A 16,594-nucleotide genomic window follows, 5' to 3' on the forward strand; every position below is an offset into this window, starting at 1 on the left:
TAGGGAGTTATTTTAGTATAATGTCAAAATGCTCTTGTCTACAGGTAGGTGATATTTTTCTTTTCTTTTAAAAATTAAAAAACTGACAAAACAACAATGAAGACAAAATCAAAACAACACAAAAACAACAAAAACGATACATGGCCCCAAGACAAAATGATAGGAATTTACAGTGGTTGCTACATTACATACTGTTATCTTCACCTAAGTTGCTCAGTCCACCAGACATAAGAATGTAAGACTGATCAAACAATCAAAGACAGTAACAAGTAAAACATAAATAAATAAATAAAAATAAAACATTGGAAATGATGCAGAGCTTCACCATACAAGATGGTAGGAGCTCAACAATGGTTCTTACACTGCATATTGTTTTCAGACCAGTCATTCTGATTACCAAATTCAAGCATGCAAAATTGGTCAAGAGGGGCTGGGGATTTAGCTCAGTGGCACAGTGCCTGCCTGGCAAGTGCAAGGTCGTGAGTTTGATTCCCGGTACCAGAAAAAAACCAAGCCAAACCAAAACAAAACAAAACAAAATTGGTCAAAAAAAAAAGAAAATTTTAAGCATTGACTGTTCCTCTCAATAAATCACAGACATCAGCAATACACCTATTCCAGCTATCCTTATATATATGCATATATAAATTTTGTTTTTTGTTTAAAAACAGCAAAATAACAAAAACAAATACATAAACAAAACAGCATAGAGAGCAAGAAAAATGATACAGAATTTCAAAATATGGTGATAGGATATTAACAATGGTTGTTATATTACATAATGTCATCTTCAAAACAGTTGCACATATAACCAGATATAGGCATGCAAGGCTGATCAAACAATTACACATTAACAGTTCTTTTCACTAAACCAACAGATTTTAGTAGTACAATTATCCTAGCTAGCCTGTGTGTATATATATATATATATATATATATATATATACATATTTTCCCCTCTTCTTTCTTTTTCCTCTCCTCTCCTTCATCCCAGTTGCTCCTTCCTATTTGAGCAATTTCTTTGCCTTTTCACAATATCTATTGTACATTTCAGACTTTACTCTTTCAGGTTCTTATAGTAGGGAAGAAATATGATGTTTACACAGGTAGGTGATCTTTGGGTGTACAAGGAATTTATGTTTTGCATGTATGTATTATCTGTCATTTTTGCTGCTGTCATTTTGAAGCCAAATAATGAGCATTCTTTCTTAATAAAGGGTTCAGTGAAAGAAAATCCATATTTATAATAATCAAATCACACCAGATCTGTGATGAGAAGTCATAGAATAGGTTTAATCTGCAATGTATGCGAAGTTTTTTTGTTGTTAGTTTTGTAGTACTGAGGATAAAACTCTACATGTTGCACATTCTACACCAGTGCCTACCATTGGGCCTGATCCTAGCCTTGTGCTGCAATTTTTTTTATCTGAAGGAAAAGATTGAACTTATTTCCAGTTAATTAAAAGGTACTTATTAAGAGTTAGTATGTAAAATAAACACTACCAAGTAGTTTACGAAGGTTGTAAAATTTGGATCTTAATTCTTTCATATTAACTATCATCTATCATATATACAATGTACCAGGTACTCTGGTAGAAGACAAAAATAGGGGAAACTTTTAATTTTATCTGTGAATAATTCAGTCTAGTAATAACTCAACAAAATAATAACAGCTTCTCCAAATTCTAAACAAAAAAAAAGCATATCTCTTCACAGTTATGATAAGTAGCAATTGACTGTTAATCCCAGCCTTTCTTAGGGTTTACTTCTCTCTCCTGTCTTTACTTTGTAATCAACAGGACTATTAGCATAACTGGATACATCATCTGATAATCCAACTGGCCACATGCCCAGTTCTCAAGGTCAGTTTAGATGACTGCCATCAGCACCCCCACACACACACTTGTCCTTAGGAGGTGCTGCAGAGCTCATTGCAGTAGCCTACCAGCCACAATCCCTTTATGGCTCTTTGGATGTGCACGTATAATGTCTACTTTATAAAAAGCCCTGTTTCACTGTGAACAGAGAAATTATATGTGACTAAAATGATGGTGAGCTCTTATAGAGACACTCAAACATTGCCTCTGAAGATTTAATATTTGAGACTGCTGGAATAAACTGGCAATAGATTAACAGGATAAAAGCCATAAAAAGTACATTTGATCATAGTTTCATTACTTCAGATTGAAGATCTAAACACCCAAGGTGAGTAAGTGTAGAAATACGATTGGACAAAAACCGTGTAAGCTAATGGAAATAGATTGAGTTGGAAAACCTAGAATGGCCTATTTAGATTCTTCGTGGCCTGTCAAGTTGGAGCATTTCTTCCTCTTGTAAGGAAGAATTATGACCCTTATAGAATGGAGGCCTTATGACCTACTATCAAACAAGGAGTGTTTTTATATCCATTTCTTACACAGGAAGGACAAGGAAAAAGTAGTGTTTTTAGGCATTATGGCTAGCTTTGGCGAAAAAGGGTTCTGATTTCTAGGACTCATTTTTGAGACGAGGAGTTCTAGTTTCTACGGTTTGCCTCCCGGGAGAGTAAAGGATGAGAGACAGGAGGGCTGGAGAAGGCCAGAGAGAAGCTTTGCTTTTGGGTCATCACTTTGGGGCACCATTTTCTGAGCCTCAACCCTTTCGCCTCAGTACTTGGACACCTGGCGATGAGTTCAGCTTTGCTCTCACAGTTTGGAAATGTTTCATTCTGGACTAGACCTTTATTTGGGCAAAGTTCTCGTCTTGCCAACACATGACTAGGTTAAAATGGTAGTGGAGAGATTTTTTCTGTAGTCCACAGACATCTCTCATACCTCTAAATAAATTACTGATAGCACTTCTTAAAAATACCTTTAGATTTCAGTAATCTATTATTACAGAGAAAACAACCCCCAAACTTAAGAAGAGTAAAGCAATGAATATTTTATTTCCTCTCAGTATTGCAGTATGGACTGAGTTCTACCAAGTGGTTCTCTGCTGGTCCTGCCGGAAGTCACTGCCGTGGCTGTATTCAGCAGGCCGCGAGCCTGGAGGACCCTGAGACAGCTGCATTTTTCTTTTCACACGGCTTCAGGTTTGCTCATCCCCGCATGTCCTGTGTCCTTTCTGCACTGCTTCTCTTCAGGTTGGAAGAGTTTCTTTTTTTTATTTATTTTATTTTATTTTATTTTATTTTTGGTTTTTCTCCGGTACCAGGAACCGAACTCACGACTTCGCGCTTGCCAGGCAGGCGCTTTTGCCGCTGAGCTAAATCCCCAGCTCTTGGAAGAGTTTCTTTACATCGTATCTCAGAGCTTGCAAGAGGCCTAGAGCTAGGATACACCTGTAATCCCAGCTACTAGGGAGGCTGAGGCAGGAACATGACAAGTTTGAGGCCAGGCAAGATACGTAAGTAGACTTTAGACTTCCTTTTAAAAAGTCTCAGAGAGGGACTTGTACATGGAACTAAAATACATCACTTTCTCCACACTCTGTCAGTGAATGTGAATCACTGGGCCAGCACAGAGGCAAGATAAAGGAACTTGGAGGGGTAAGAACTGTTGGAGGCAGAGGTCCGTGTAGCACGCTCAGGTTGGTACAGAACTGGCATGGTAGGGGTGAGCTCTTCAGCAAGAAATAGGAGTCCTAGTCCTCAAGATTTAGTTCCTACATGTTTTGTGCTACAGTGTTCCAACAGCACTTAATTTCCAGAAGTCACCTTCCCTTTAATCATCCTGGTCCCTTTGACTGGGACAGCTTTTCCCACTTTTTCACCTCAAGTCTCTCCTCTCAAAAAGCGCAGCTGTAGTAAATCCTGTCAGAAGCTCTCAGGTTCTATTAAGTCTTTGCCTCTGAGCTTTTAGAATACATTCTGTGCTTGTCTTTTTCTCAGAATTTACCATTTTGTATTACAATGCCAGGGAGTCAGTTTTATGAGTGTGTTTCCTTAGCTCTACTGTTTATAACCTGAAGGCAGAGGCTGAGTCTTATTACTATGATCCGGCCATTCTTTAAGTACCCAAGAATAATATGTTAAAATGGACCTGGAACAGTAGGAGTGTAACTTGTATAATCTGACATCACCACATTAGCCAAAATAATCCAATGCACATATTAGTAGCCCAATAAATATTTATTGGTTGGTTGAGTATAAAAATTTATTCCTCTTAGTCACTATTTAAGAGATATAAACTCTGATTTCAGTGACCTGGTAAATTTTCAGCAAGCTTCATAAACATTTCAATTCCTAACTAGGAAAAAAGCAGTATGCCTTGGGCATAACTTTTCAAGTTGCATCAGTGTTTAACAGTATAAACCTTTGAGGCAGGAGAATATAGCTAAAAATAAATCCATATCTTTCTGAAAATGCTGGCTAAAATTCAGGGGAATATGTCCATGCTACCAAATACAAAATTGTTCTCTTACTTCTACAAAACAGAATAAAACCTGTAGGAAACCAAATTATTTTGCTAAGTGTGACAAATCCAAACTGCTATAGAGCAAGAGATAACATAAATCAATGGGTCTCAAAGGCAAATACCAGGAGTTATTTTGAGGTGAGTGAAACCCGTTTTGAAACCATACTGCATTTGTAGATCAAGTTTTTAGTGTTATACTTGATGGAAAATGATTTATGCACCATGCTTTTAGCCACTTGAAAGCCCTAAATAAATGTGACAACAGGGTACCATTCAAGCACATGCCTGCATTTCCTAGGCTTGCTTTCTTTTAAGTACTTTGTGAGGAGCTGTGTGTCTATCTTTGACAATTTTCCTCCTAAAACATAAAAGCAGAGATGCCATAAGAGCTTGAATTACCAGGTGACTCACTTGACTGCTTCAATCTGATATATGGTTGCTAGGGCAATGAAACGTCACAGACATATTCTGCAGCTACCATCTTGTTCCTGTCTTCAGAAGCTGTTATTCCAAGATATATAGGGACAAGAACTCTTATTAGGCCACAGGAGAGTTGGGTTCTAAGTATGGCTTTGCAAGTCTGTAGCTGTGTGACCCTGCACAAGTTGCCTGACCTCTATGGGTTTATAAGATTCCTCACTTATGAAATAGAACTTGAGGGAGAAATAAAAATCTCCCTCTAAATACCTGCTATTTTTCCCTCTAAGAAAACTTAATTTGCTATAAACTACCACTCTATTACCTGCTTAACGCTCAGGACTGTCTTCAGAATTTTATTATTTAAAATCTGCTTTCAACCTGCATTATTAGCAGTTTGGGGCTACTATCTTTGGCTGGATGAAGCACAGACCCTCCATCTTGGTTCCTAAAGTAAAAATGGACAGAAAACCTTAATTAGGACCCAGGAGACCACAGGACAACTACGTAAACTATGTGGCTTTTAGTTTCCTCATTTATCCAATAAAAGAGTTAGGTGTGATCCAAAGTTCTTCCAGCCATAGCAATCTGTCAAGTGAATCTTGAGGTCCATTTCACTTCATTTTATGAGATGAGTAGTTGAAGCCCTAAGAGATTGTGTGTGCATGTGTGTGTGTTTGTTTGTGTGTGTGCATGTGTGAGACAGAGACGCAGAGAGATAGAGAGAGGATAGAGAGCCAGAGACAAGGAAAGAGAGAGGGAGGGAGGGAGATCCGCTTAAGGATACACAGCTGTTTAGCAAGGAGCCTTTTAATAGAGGACAGCCTCAAAATGTTAGACCTGTTAGTCTTAGGGGTTCCATTAGTATTTGTGCCCTCAGGATTATCTGATATTTGATGTCTATAATTCTTGTTTCCAGAACTGCTCTTTTTTCTGGAACTTTGTCCAATAACAAAAACAAAATAAAACTGCAAATATTACTGTTAATATTTACCACCTACCATGTACTTTCTTAAGTAAACATGTTACATGCATTCCTTTTCTGATACCTCACAAGAAGCCCACAAAGTATCTGCTATTCCTGTTTGATAGAAGTAAGAGAAACCAAATAATTTTCCAGATTCACATCACTAGTGGTAATATTAACGGCAAAATTATATCGTGGTCATTCTGGATATAAACACTATTATTTTGCCTCCAGTGAGTAAAGTTTACAATTCTATCTCTATCTTTTTTCTCCTTCCACATAGAACATCATTGAGAACTGAAGTCTTGTCTGTATGAAGTCGTAAAGCCCCTGGAGAATCTGTCACTCTGTCCTACGTCATTATGTCATTAGTATGAGTACCCATTGCTTTCCTAATTAAGCCTTGATAGTTTTTGAGGATAGTAAAGTTCTCTTGGATTTTCTGTGCCCTCAAACATTCTTTGCACACAGTAAGTGCTTAGAAGTATTTGTGACCAAACTGAATCTTCTTCTGAATCAAGTCCATCTCGAAGGAGAGGTGTGGTTTTATTTTAACCAGGAAAGACCTCGCCATTCTCCTTTCTAGCTGGTCATTCTCATCTTTCCATTGTTTAGCAGCCTGAAACGCCAGAACAAAGTGGAACAGATGACATCCAGCGGAGGGCAAGCCGTGCTAATTTCTGTTGACTGGCCCATTGAAGTGGTAATGAGGCGGAATTACTGCCGCTGGCCGGGAGAGACCTGCAGCTCTTTTGCCTTGTTATTCATCTTTTCCCCGGGGGATTAGCAACCCAGAAGAAAGTTTGTTTCCTGCTAGGCAGACCCCAAACCTCTAGGTGAAGTGACAAGAAGTATTCACCCCAGTGCACATCTTCCCGAGAAGGCCCAAGGCAGAGTGCTGGCTCTCTCTGTAGTTCCCAGGCAATCCAATCTACCATGAAGCACAATTCAGAGTATCCTGCCACAGGGAAAAACAAGAAAACAGAAAAGCAAAGAAAAAAGTCCATTCTGCCGCATACTGACTTTGTCTAACGTGGCATCTGCACACATGGGCGGCACAGCTCCTACACGCCGCTGCCAGATTAATTCCTTCCCACTGCGGCACGATGATGTCACTGACCTGCCCCAACCCCACAGGAGCTTGATCTCCTGAGAAACGTACGCTGCCTGGGAATTAAAAGGTTTCCACAGCGTAGCTCAAACTTTCATTCCCATGTTTCTTTCCTTTTTTTTCAGATTCCATCTAACAATTGTGTATACTTATTTTGTAGTTTTCTGCAATTTTCTTCACTTGTAAGTCACAAGTTTCACTATGGTTCATATTCCAGCAGCTAACATGTTCCCTTATACAGAGACCTTGACAGCGAGCAGAAATACCACCCGCTCTAATACTGGTTTTCTCATAGCGTTTGTATTTTTGTTCTTGCTTGGCATACTTGCTTAACCTACAGAGACTAGACCAGTATCTACTGCATAACAGGCACTCGGTATATGTGTGTTGAATGAATACTGATTTTTATTTAATGTACTCTTGGTACTGATGGTCTCTTTGGAAACCATAAATAAAATGCTCATCATTTCTGAAAGTCAAAGACAAGTCCTAGGTTTCAAGGAACGAAGGCTCTGGAAGGAGTCTCCTTGATACCTGCAAAACCTAGAGCTGTATTTTTATACCTTGAGCCGTCCCTGCTAAAGGTAGACAGCACTGAACAATATTAATGCACTCTATTTATGGATTGCCCAGTCTGTGCTATATCACTTCCTATATAGCTAGAGCCCTAGTTCCTGGTGAAAAACCTACATGCCTATCTCATTTTGAATGAAGACCAACAATGTTCAAAGACCAAGGTCCTTGCCTGGGGTCGCATTTAGCCTACCAAGCATAAGAGTCAGGGCTACACCCAGGTCTGCCTGGCTCCAAACCTAGCTTTTCTCCAGCAAGCCCATATTTTCTCTTTGAACTACACCTCAATTTCTACGTACGCTTCTGCCGTTTCTGTATAACTTCTCTGAGCCTCACTTCCTTCTCCTACAGCTTCACAAAAGGGCAATGAAGCCTGCTGCTGACCTGCTTCCTGCAACAGGATTTCTAAGGGCTGAGGTACATTTTCAGCATCTGCAGGGTTGGCTTCTCTCTATGCCATATGAAATACCCAGGAAAGGTTTAAAGAATGGTGAGGAGTCAATTCTGCCCAGCTGCTTCATTTCTAACCTTGCTGCGATACCTCACACCCCTTCAACTTCCCTTGAGTCTGTCTGAGGCTTCATGAGGGGTAACATCTGGGAAAAGCAGAGAGCTTACTGTCAGACTTGCTAACTGGAAATCTGTGGAAAATTCAATGAAAATCATCTAATGAAGATTACCTTTGAAATATAAGGGGTGATCAAAATACAGTGTATGTTTAAGTCAAAAGTATTTATTACAGTAAGAGACACACTGACATTAATCCCCCTCAAAATAGTCCCTCATTTTAAACTCAATTATTGCATGTTCTTGGCACTTTATGAAGCAGTTCTGAAAGTCTTCTTTGTGTCTTTACAAGCTGTGATAAAAAAAAAAAATATGATAAATGCTGTTACTGAGTGCCATCCAACAGAAAGGCAGGCTCAGAAAACATGACAGTGTGTCCCCATCCATTTTCTTTACCAGAGCTGGCGCTGTGTCTGCCAGTGTGAAGAGCTGGCTCTTCCCTAAAGTCAAAGCGATCAGGAGAGGTAAATGGCTTGAATTGATTCAGGACATAAAGACAGCCAAGGCAGCACAACTAAAGACCCTCACAAGAGAGGGCTTCTGGAACTGCTTCAGAAAGTGGCGAGAATGAGGCGATTGGCATGTTTGAAGCGAGGGGTGTTTTGAGAGGGATTTACAGCAGTGAATCTTTTACTTTAATAAAAAATTTTGCTTTCATAAATTTTTTTTTTCTAAAATTTAGAGTCCCCATATTTCTCAATCACACTTTGGACTTACAAGGAGGTTTACTAGGTTTTAAGAAGCCCCGTGCTGGGGTTGAAAGTGGAGAGTGGAAGAGGAGCTCTTTAAGAGACCTGAACAACTTGTAGGTATCAAAGCATCCCCTGAAGTACAACTGGTGGACCAGATAGAAATATTATTTAATTCATTTTCAGATGCACCCTCCCCACCCCAATTTAACATCCTTATATTTGGAATGTGGCTTGTAACCGATAGCTGCACAACTACTGTTGGTCAAACAGCAGCTGCCACCGTCATTACAGTCTTTATCTGTCTCATTATCACATACACCAGTATCAACACTGGCAGAATGGACAGAGGGGAAGAGCGCAGGCTAGCTGTCTATCATAGCAAAGCCAGCTTAAAAGCTCCAGCTTTTAGTTCTTTTGTAGGTTTTTATGGAAATCTTTCACCATCAAAGCTCTTGTTGGCACAGAGGACAAGAATTTGTAGAAAAGCTTGGACCTTAATGACGAAGTCAAAACAGTCTATTTAGAAGATTTAGAAAAGCTAGAAGGCCAGGTAGTGCGGTGAAACCCAAAGTCTTAGTGGAGATCGGGGGGATTTCCCTTAAATACTTGGAGGAACAGTATTTGGCAAGGCGCTGTTATAACTTCTTTAAGGTAGCATGGTTTTGAGGCAGAAAAACACCACCTTGGAACCCCCTCCTCTCTCCAAGGGCTCAACCCTGGGCCCCATCCCTCAGACAATGTTATGTTCTTACTTTGTTCTCTCTTTTAACCACAAGATTACAGCAGTCTCTGTGCCTTGCTGCGCCTCCCTGCATCCTCCCTTTCCCATACCAGCTGCATCCTCCTGTACCAGCTGCACTTTGCTGTGATAACATCAAGCAGCTTCACAACCTCCTGTTATCTCACTCTCTGGCCAGCTGAAACCACCTAGATGTGTAGTTGTGAACTTGTCACCTTTAAGTAACTACTTTTGTTCTTGCCTTTTCCCGCCACAAGCTCCATATAGTAGCTCTCCTAACCTAGACTCTGGGGCTCAGAATTTGCAGGGCTTGACTCCTCTGGACTGGCCAGCTAACAAAGCTTGGTTTCCTTCAATTCTCTGGAGTGCCACTCGTCTTTCCTGCATCACCAGTAGATCCGACTTTGCTGTAACAGTTTGTCACAACATCACATGTCCCAGGATTTCATAACTGAATTTTTTAAGTAGAATGTTTGGTGGGCAGATGGCTATCCGGACTAGGTCTTCTAGCCTCCTGTGTAAGCCCAAAGCACTAAATTCCAGCCAGTGGTATGAGGAGAAGGAAGATATTCAATTTTGGGTCAGATCCTTAAAATTAAGATGCAGTCCTCTTCCCATGCCTATTGTAGCAAAACTGATGGGATGGGACATTTTCCTGAGTTTAGCAATGTGTTAAAGGTGCCAGAAGAATAAGACAGAAACAGCACAGGGCCTGACTAGTTGGAAACCTTCACACTTTCCTTGGTCTAGTGTTTTAGATTTTCATGCAGGAGGTAAGTACACTTTTAGCTAATTTAAGCCACTCTTGCTTTGTATTTCTTTTTTGTAGAAGAGGTCTGTTGTAGGGCCTGTCGTAGAGGCCAGAATAATTTATGTTAACCTTTCTACTTTCATGATTCTGCCTTATTTTCTTTCCTGTCCTGAACAATGAGATGGAATTCTATGGACGTGTGTGCAAGTCTTACAAAGGAGCTTAAAAAAAAAAATGACAGAGCTACGTTCTCATTTTGAGAATCTACAAAACTTTCTTGAAATCTAGTTTCTTGGAGTTTCCAGTCACCCTCACCCCGCTACCTACTATCCCCACTCGTGCTGCATGGAGTCTTGCTCAAAAAATGGGCCTTAATACCGAGGGGGTATTTTTCTCAACATCTGGTCTCTATTCATGTGTTCTGCCCCCTCTACGATTCTCAGGTTTCTTAGCTTGAACTGAGTATTAACCATAATCTTATGTTGGCCTTTCCTTTTCCAGTTGGTGTGATCCTATTTGTTCAAGTGCCACTAGAAAAATCCAGAGATAGATTTTATTATAGCTCCAGAGAACTGGGACCTTCCTGCTTTGCCCTGAGCTCCTCAGCTAGTGATAAGGGCAAGAAGCTTGCCAAAGCATACTATTAACATTTACGAATTATCGAGTGACTACTGTGCAAGTGGCCCACTTTTAGGTATTATCTTCAATCCTTATAAAAACTTTATTACTCCCATACAGCTGAGGAAACTGAGACTCAGAGTAGATAAATGTCTTATCCAAGATGCATCATCTAGAAAGTAATGGATCTTCAACTGGAACCCAATCTGCATTCTTCCCACTACATACACTACCTTCCAAGGCCAGTGTGAAGACAAAGGTACAAGGACCAGGCTTACTGGGAAGTAGAGAAGGGACTCCTCAGTGATCATGTTCTGGCTCAGGTGCACAGATTACAGAGAGGAAAACGGGCTACGCAATATCTTGCTCTAGGGGCCAGATTCACATCAGGATGTGGAGATTAATGTTTCAAAGCTGCTCAGGCAATAGAATACTCTCTTTCTAACTTGGTTTTGGGGTTTTAAAAAGTCATTTTCTTTACCTTGTCCCCACCCTCAAACCAAAATTCTTCGACTGTCCTGACCTTGACAGACATTTCTTTGTAACTCTTCTGAATTATTATGAGTAAAGTGGCTTATTTTAATTTCCCTGGGTGTCTTTATTGAATTCTTTCACAGTTTTATGGAAAATATCTGATTACTAATTCATAGAACAGAATATTATGAAACTTTATGCTAAGTGGCTGCCACAGTGCTATTCAAGCCCTGGAGCCTTTGCAGTCTCTGGTTATGACCCACTGCCTGCAGGCTCAGGGGTAAGGAGACAAATGAAGCTCTGGTGTCTTGCAGTTTACCCTTTTATTTCACCTCTTGAGTAAGTCCGAAAGAGAAAATAATACCCCAGCACCCCTGGCAAAACTCTTGAAAGAATTAGGAATTAGGAATTAGGGCATTTTAACATAGAGGTTAAGATACTGGTTTCTGGAATCAGTTTGGGTTTGATTCCTACTGCCTCTACTTGAATGACCATGGACATGTTTCTTAATCTTTCTCTCCCCTTGCTTCATAGTCTCTAAAGTGGGTGATTCACAGAATATTTGAGGGGATTACTGCTTACAACAGTGCCTGGTTCATACAAGTGCCACCTTAAAAGTTAATTTTCTCTCATAATTAAAAGGGGATAAGAGTCACGTGAAAGCTGGTCCAAATACCAACGAATGTGATTCTATAAATACTCACATTACCTAACTATTTTCTGGCCTATATATTTAAACTCTGACATGCCTGAAGTCATATGAAATCATAATATTTAGCATTCTTCTTCTCAGTTTTGGTTCATGACTAAAGCATACAATGTGGAGATATCCTGATCAATCATATGATTCTCTCAAGGCAGGGGGAGAATCCTCAGGGATCTTGTAGGTATAGGCAAAATGAGTCACAGTGAATAGATTTTCTTTGGGTTGTCATTCTACGCAGCTTAACTAAATTTCTTCCTAATTATAGTCCCCCTCACCTCCCTTTTTATAGAGCCTTGACTTTATTAAACTTGCAATTGCAAATAATTTTCTAGACCTTAAAATGTAAATCTCTCAGGTTCTCACAATTTTATGACCTGGAACATCTTTCCTGAGGATCTGGGAGTCATTCATACAAAGTAGAGTCATCCAAAAAGGTAATGTTCCTACCCTGTTCCCCATCTGTGGAAGGACAGGCCCCCCCCCCCCGGGCTTGAACCCAGGGCCTCTCACATGCAAGTGCTCTATACCACTGAATACACCCCAGCCCTAAGGCTAATTTTGATAAGTGCCAATTTGCAAACACAGATGGCCTAATTACACTGGCCAACCTTCCTGCCTACTGTCCTTTTGTATTTTTCCAGTAGGCCATCCATCCCAATGCCTAAAAATTCTCTAGGCTTTGTTTCAGGGGAGTCGAGTTTAACTTCTCTCTCCTGTTGTAACAATCTGGAGTTGTAAGTCTTGAATAAAGTCTTCAATGTCTGTTTAACTCCGGCCAGTGTAATTTTTTTTTTTGACACTTCAATTGGCAAACATAACCTAACCATGTAAGAAATGTTTCCAGACACAGGAAAGAGTGATGATGTAAAGGTGGAAATGAACACTAAAAGAAGTTCCTGTTCCCCTTCGCTTTCCTACCCAACAACAAACAAGACTTTGCTTTAAAGTAGAAAGAAATGACTTATAGTGACAGTGGCTCAGATTCCTGCAAAAGAGCGATTACAGTTATTACAGAGATACTAGGGGTTAGCTGGACTTCAAAAAGACTAGACAAAGATTCAAAGTTACAGGCTTTTGTGAGAAAGTCTACAAGATCCCTCTCCTCTGGAGTCAGTTACATTCTCCTAATTCCTAGAAAGCTCCAGACGAAGACTAGCTACCTCAGTCCCTAAAGTCTCTGAGATTGTGCCGGGACCATCTCTCCACATGGCCTATGATTAAAAAGTCAATCTTTGGACCTAGAAAGTTGGATCGAGAAACAAAATGCACAGGACCATTCTTTTGCACTCCAAAGGTAAACTACGTGTCTCCAAACTTTGACAAAACAAGAGTGCTGGTGGTAGATCTTCAAACATTTAAACAGTGTGCTCAGCGGTCCCGATGTGTCTGACCGGAAGACTCCTTCGTCACTTCCGGCCTCCAACTGCATCCAACTGCCTTCCAATCTACTGGCAGACGCCAGGTCATCCAGGAGCTTCTAGACGGTCTCCAGCTTCCAGGACCGGCCAGCAGTGGTTTTTGCAACCAGCTGCTTATCTCCTACCAGCCATGAACGGCCACGTTGGTCTGAACTCTAACGGCGCTGTTGGCCCGGACTACGCACCCGACGTGGCAGAGGCCGTGGCCAGCCTGGTCAGCCAGCTGCTGCGGGCCTCGCACATCTACCCGGTGCTGGGCTTCTACTTTGACCGCGAGGATGTGGCGCAGGCGGACGCGAGCCGCTTCTTCTTTGACCTGGCCCACGAGAAGCGCGAAGGCGCTGAGCGACTGCTGAGGCTGCACAGCCAGCGCGGCCACAGCAGCAGCAGCATCTTCGAGAGCATGCAGGGCCCGCTGCTGCAGGAGGAGTGGAGCTCCAGCCTGGCCGCCCTGGAGACCGTGCTCGCCTTGGAGGAGGCCCTGTACCATGCACTGCGGGATCTGTACGTGCTGGGCGTCACCCGCCAGGACTCCCTGCTCTGCGCCTTCCTGGAGCACCACTTCCTGCAGCCCGAGGCCAGGCTCTTGAGCACGCTCGATAGCCCCCTGACCCAGGTGCGCAGGCTGCCGGGCCCCTGGGCCGCGCTGCAGGACCGTATGGTGGGGAGGGGGCGCCCCCACCGCGGCCACTGAGTGCCACGACACGGGAGGCCCAGCCCCGCTCTCCGCGAGCCCCACTGAGTGTCCTGGTACCCATGTGCCCCCTGTCTGCTGGGCCTCAGCTTCTCCCCGCCCCTGGACGCTCTCCCAGCCCTGGGCAAGATCAAAGGAAAGAAGTGTTTTGCAGTAAATATAGTTAAATAAAACTTAAAGCAAGAAAAAAGAGTCTATTTGGATGCATGAATTTCTTGGATGGGGAGATGTCAACTCAGGCATGAACACATTAATATGTGCATAAGTGTAACAACGTGCTGTTTACATGTGAGTAAATGCAGGTTATAAGGGGAACAATAGAAAAATAGAAAAAAGTTTTAAAATACAATATAATTTGACATTAAGCATATAATAAAGGTGGCATCTTAAGTAAGTGAGGGCCATGGATTACAAATCCCATAAATTAGGCAGAGGCAACGGAGTTGTCATCTAGTAAATATAAAGTTTGGTCCAACCCTTGCTTCTTCTACAAGAAATACATGTAAATTGAATAAAGAGAAAGCCAAACCATGAAAGTACTGGAAACAATATGGGAAGATTTCTATGGATTTCTATATCCTATCTCTATTAGCCTTTCATAAAAGTTTGAAGCCATTTATTTTTTAAAGGCTTGATTTAACTACAAAGTAATTTAAGTTTTTAAAAAGTAACAAGTTTTACATGGCAAAAATTTATAAGGGAAATCACAAACTAAATGAAAAAAGGGGGAAAGATAGTTGACACTCATACTGCACACACAGGGCTGTGTGCTTAATAATTTCTGGTGAACAGAAATAGAAACAGACCAACAACACTGTACATATTAGTTAACTTCCCTATGCTGAGTCACAACACTGGAGTCCCACAACTTAGTGAGAAGAGGTATATTTTGGCACATGGCTTTAGTGGGTTCAGTGCATGGCTGTCTGTCTCCAGGACAGAAAGAGCATGGTGGAATGGTATGGTAAAAGAAAGCTGCTTGCCCTATGGCAGCCAGAAAACAGAGCGGAGAGGGAAGGAGCCAGGGGCAAGTCTCCAGTGATAGCCCTCTCTGGCCAGGCCCCACTTCCCCACAGTAGACTTTAGAAAGACATTTTAGATCTAAGCCTTAATACTGTCCAAAATGGGCAAAGCATATGAAAAGGCCGGTAACTTATGAGAAGCTAAGCTTCATTCATAATACGAGAAATAGTGCAGAGAAACCATTTTCCACCTACCTAATAGGTAATGGTCTAAAAGTTTGCTAACATGCTGTATTAGGTTATAAACTTATGTTGCTGGTGATGATATATAAATCAGTATAACCCATAAGGGGAGCAATTTGATGATATTTATCAGAAGTTCACATCCATATACCTCTAACCCAGCAGTTTAAGTTTTACAATGTATCCATCACATATATACCTCCAGATGTGAAGTATAATAAGGTTATTTGTTGCAGCATTATTTATAACTACTAGATCAACCCTACTGATAGTAAGATAGTTAAATAAAATGTGCATTCATACAATTAAATGCCAGGAAATGCTCTATGTTTTATTATAGACTGATTTCCATTAATTTAAATTAATAGGTTAAAAAAGCACAAAGAAGAATAATGTGTATTGTATGTTACTGAAGGACACTGAATAGTTACCTCTGAGGAGAAATGAGTGTCTGAGGCAACAAGTATTACAGAGAGATCTTCTTCACTGAATATTATATATACTTTTATACTAATCTACATCCTGTAGATATACCATCTATGTTCTATCAAATATACCATCTATTGAAAAATAAAATCTTTATGGAGAAAATTTCTCATCAGTAAAAAAGTAAAAAGTAATGAGTGTCAGGCATGACGGCATTATCCTGCAAACTCAATCCTCTAGGAGGCTGAGGTAGGAGCATTACAATTTTGAGTCCAGTCTGGGCAACTTAGTGGGACTATGTCAAAAGAAAAGAAAAGAGGAGAGGAGAGAAGAGAAAAGGAAAGGAAAGGAAACAAGAGAAAAGAAAAGAAAGGAAAGGGGCTGGGGATTTAGCTCAGCGGCAAAAGCGCCGGCCTGGCAAGTGCAAGGTCATGAGTTCAGTTCCTGGTACCGGAGAAAAACCAAAAGAAAAGAAAGGAAAGAAAAGGCTAGGGGATGTGACTCAGGGCAAAGGCCTGGTTCCATCACCAATATCAAAAGATAAACAAGAGAATAGTTTTAATTTTCTTCAGTCTGAAATTATAAAGTTGAGAATATATGTAACCAGTGAAAAAAATTCAGAATATAATGGTCACTTACATAGTTTTATGGAAACCACTGTTACTACACAGGAACTGTCTAGCTTGTCTTTATGCCCTGGGTATCACTGCACTACATAAGATATGCACAAGACTACACTGGATTCAAGAATACATGAACAGGGGCTGGGGATTTAGCTCAGCGGCAAAAAGCGCCTGCCTGGCAAGCGCAAGGTCGTGAGTTCGGTTCCCGGTACCGGA

The 16,594-nt window shown here is 41.0% G+C and overlaps 1 protein-coding gene across 2 annotated transcripts in view; it reads right to left on the reverse strand.

The window, feature by feature from the left end:
• Anks1b (ankyrin repeat and sterile alpha motif domain containing 1B) overlaps window positions 1-16,594 on the reverse strand; it is a gene marked incomplete at its 5' end in the record, with an annotated part of 1,074,464 nt that overhangs the window by 414,886 nt on the left and 642,984 nt on the right.

This window comes from Chinchilla lanigera, unplaced genomic scaffold (assembly GCF_000276665.1).
Source record: "Chinchilla lanigera isolate Chin_1 unplaced genomic scaffold, ChiLan1.0 scaffold00004, whole genome shotgun sequence".
Lineage (NCBI taxonomy): Eukaryota > Metazoa > Chordata > Mammalia > Rodentia > Chinchillidae > Chinchilla > Chinchilla lanigera.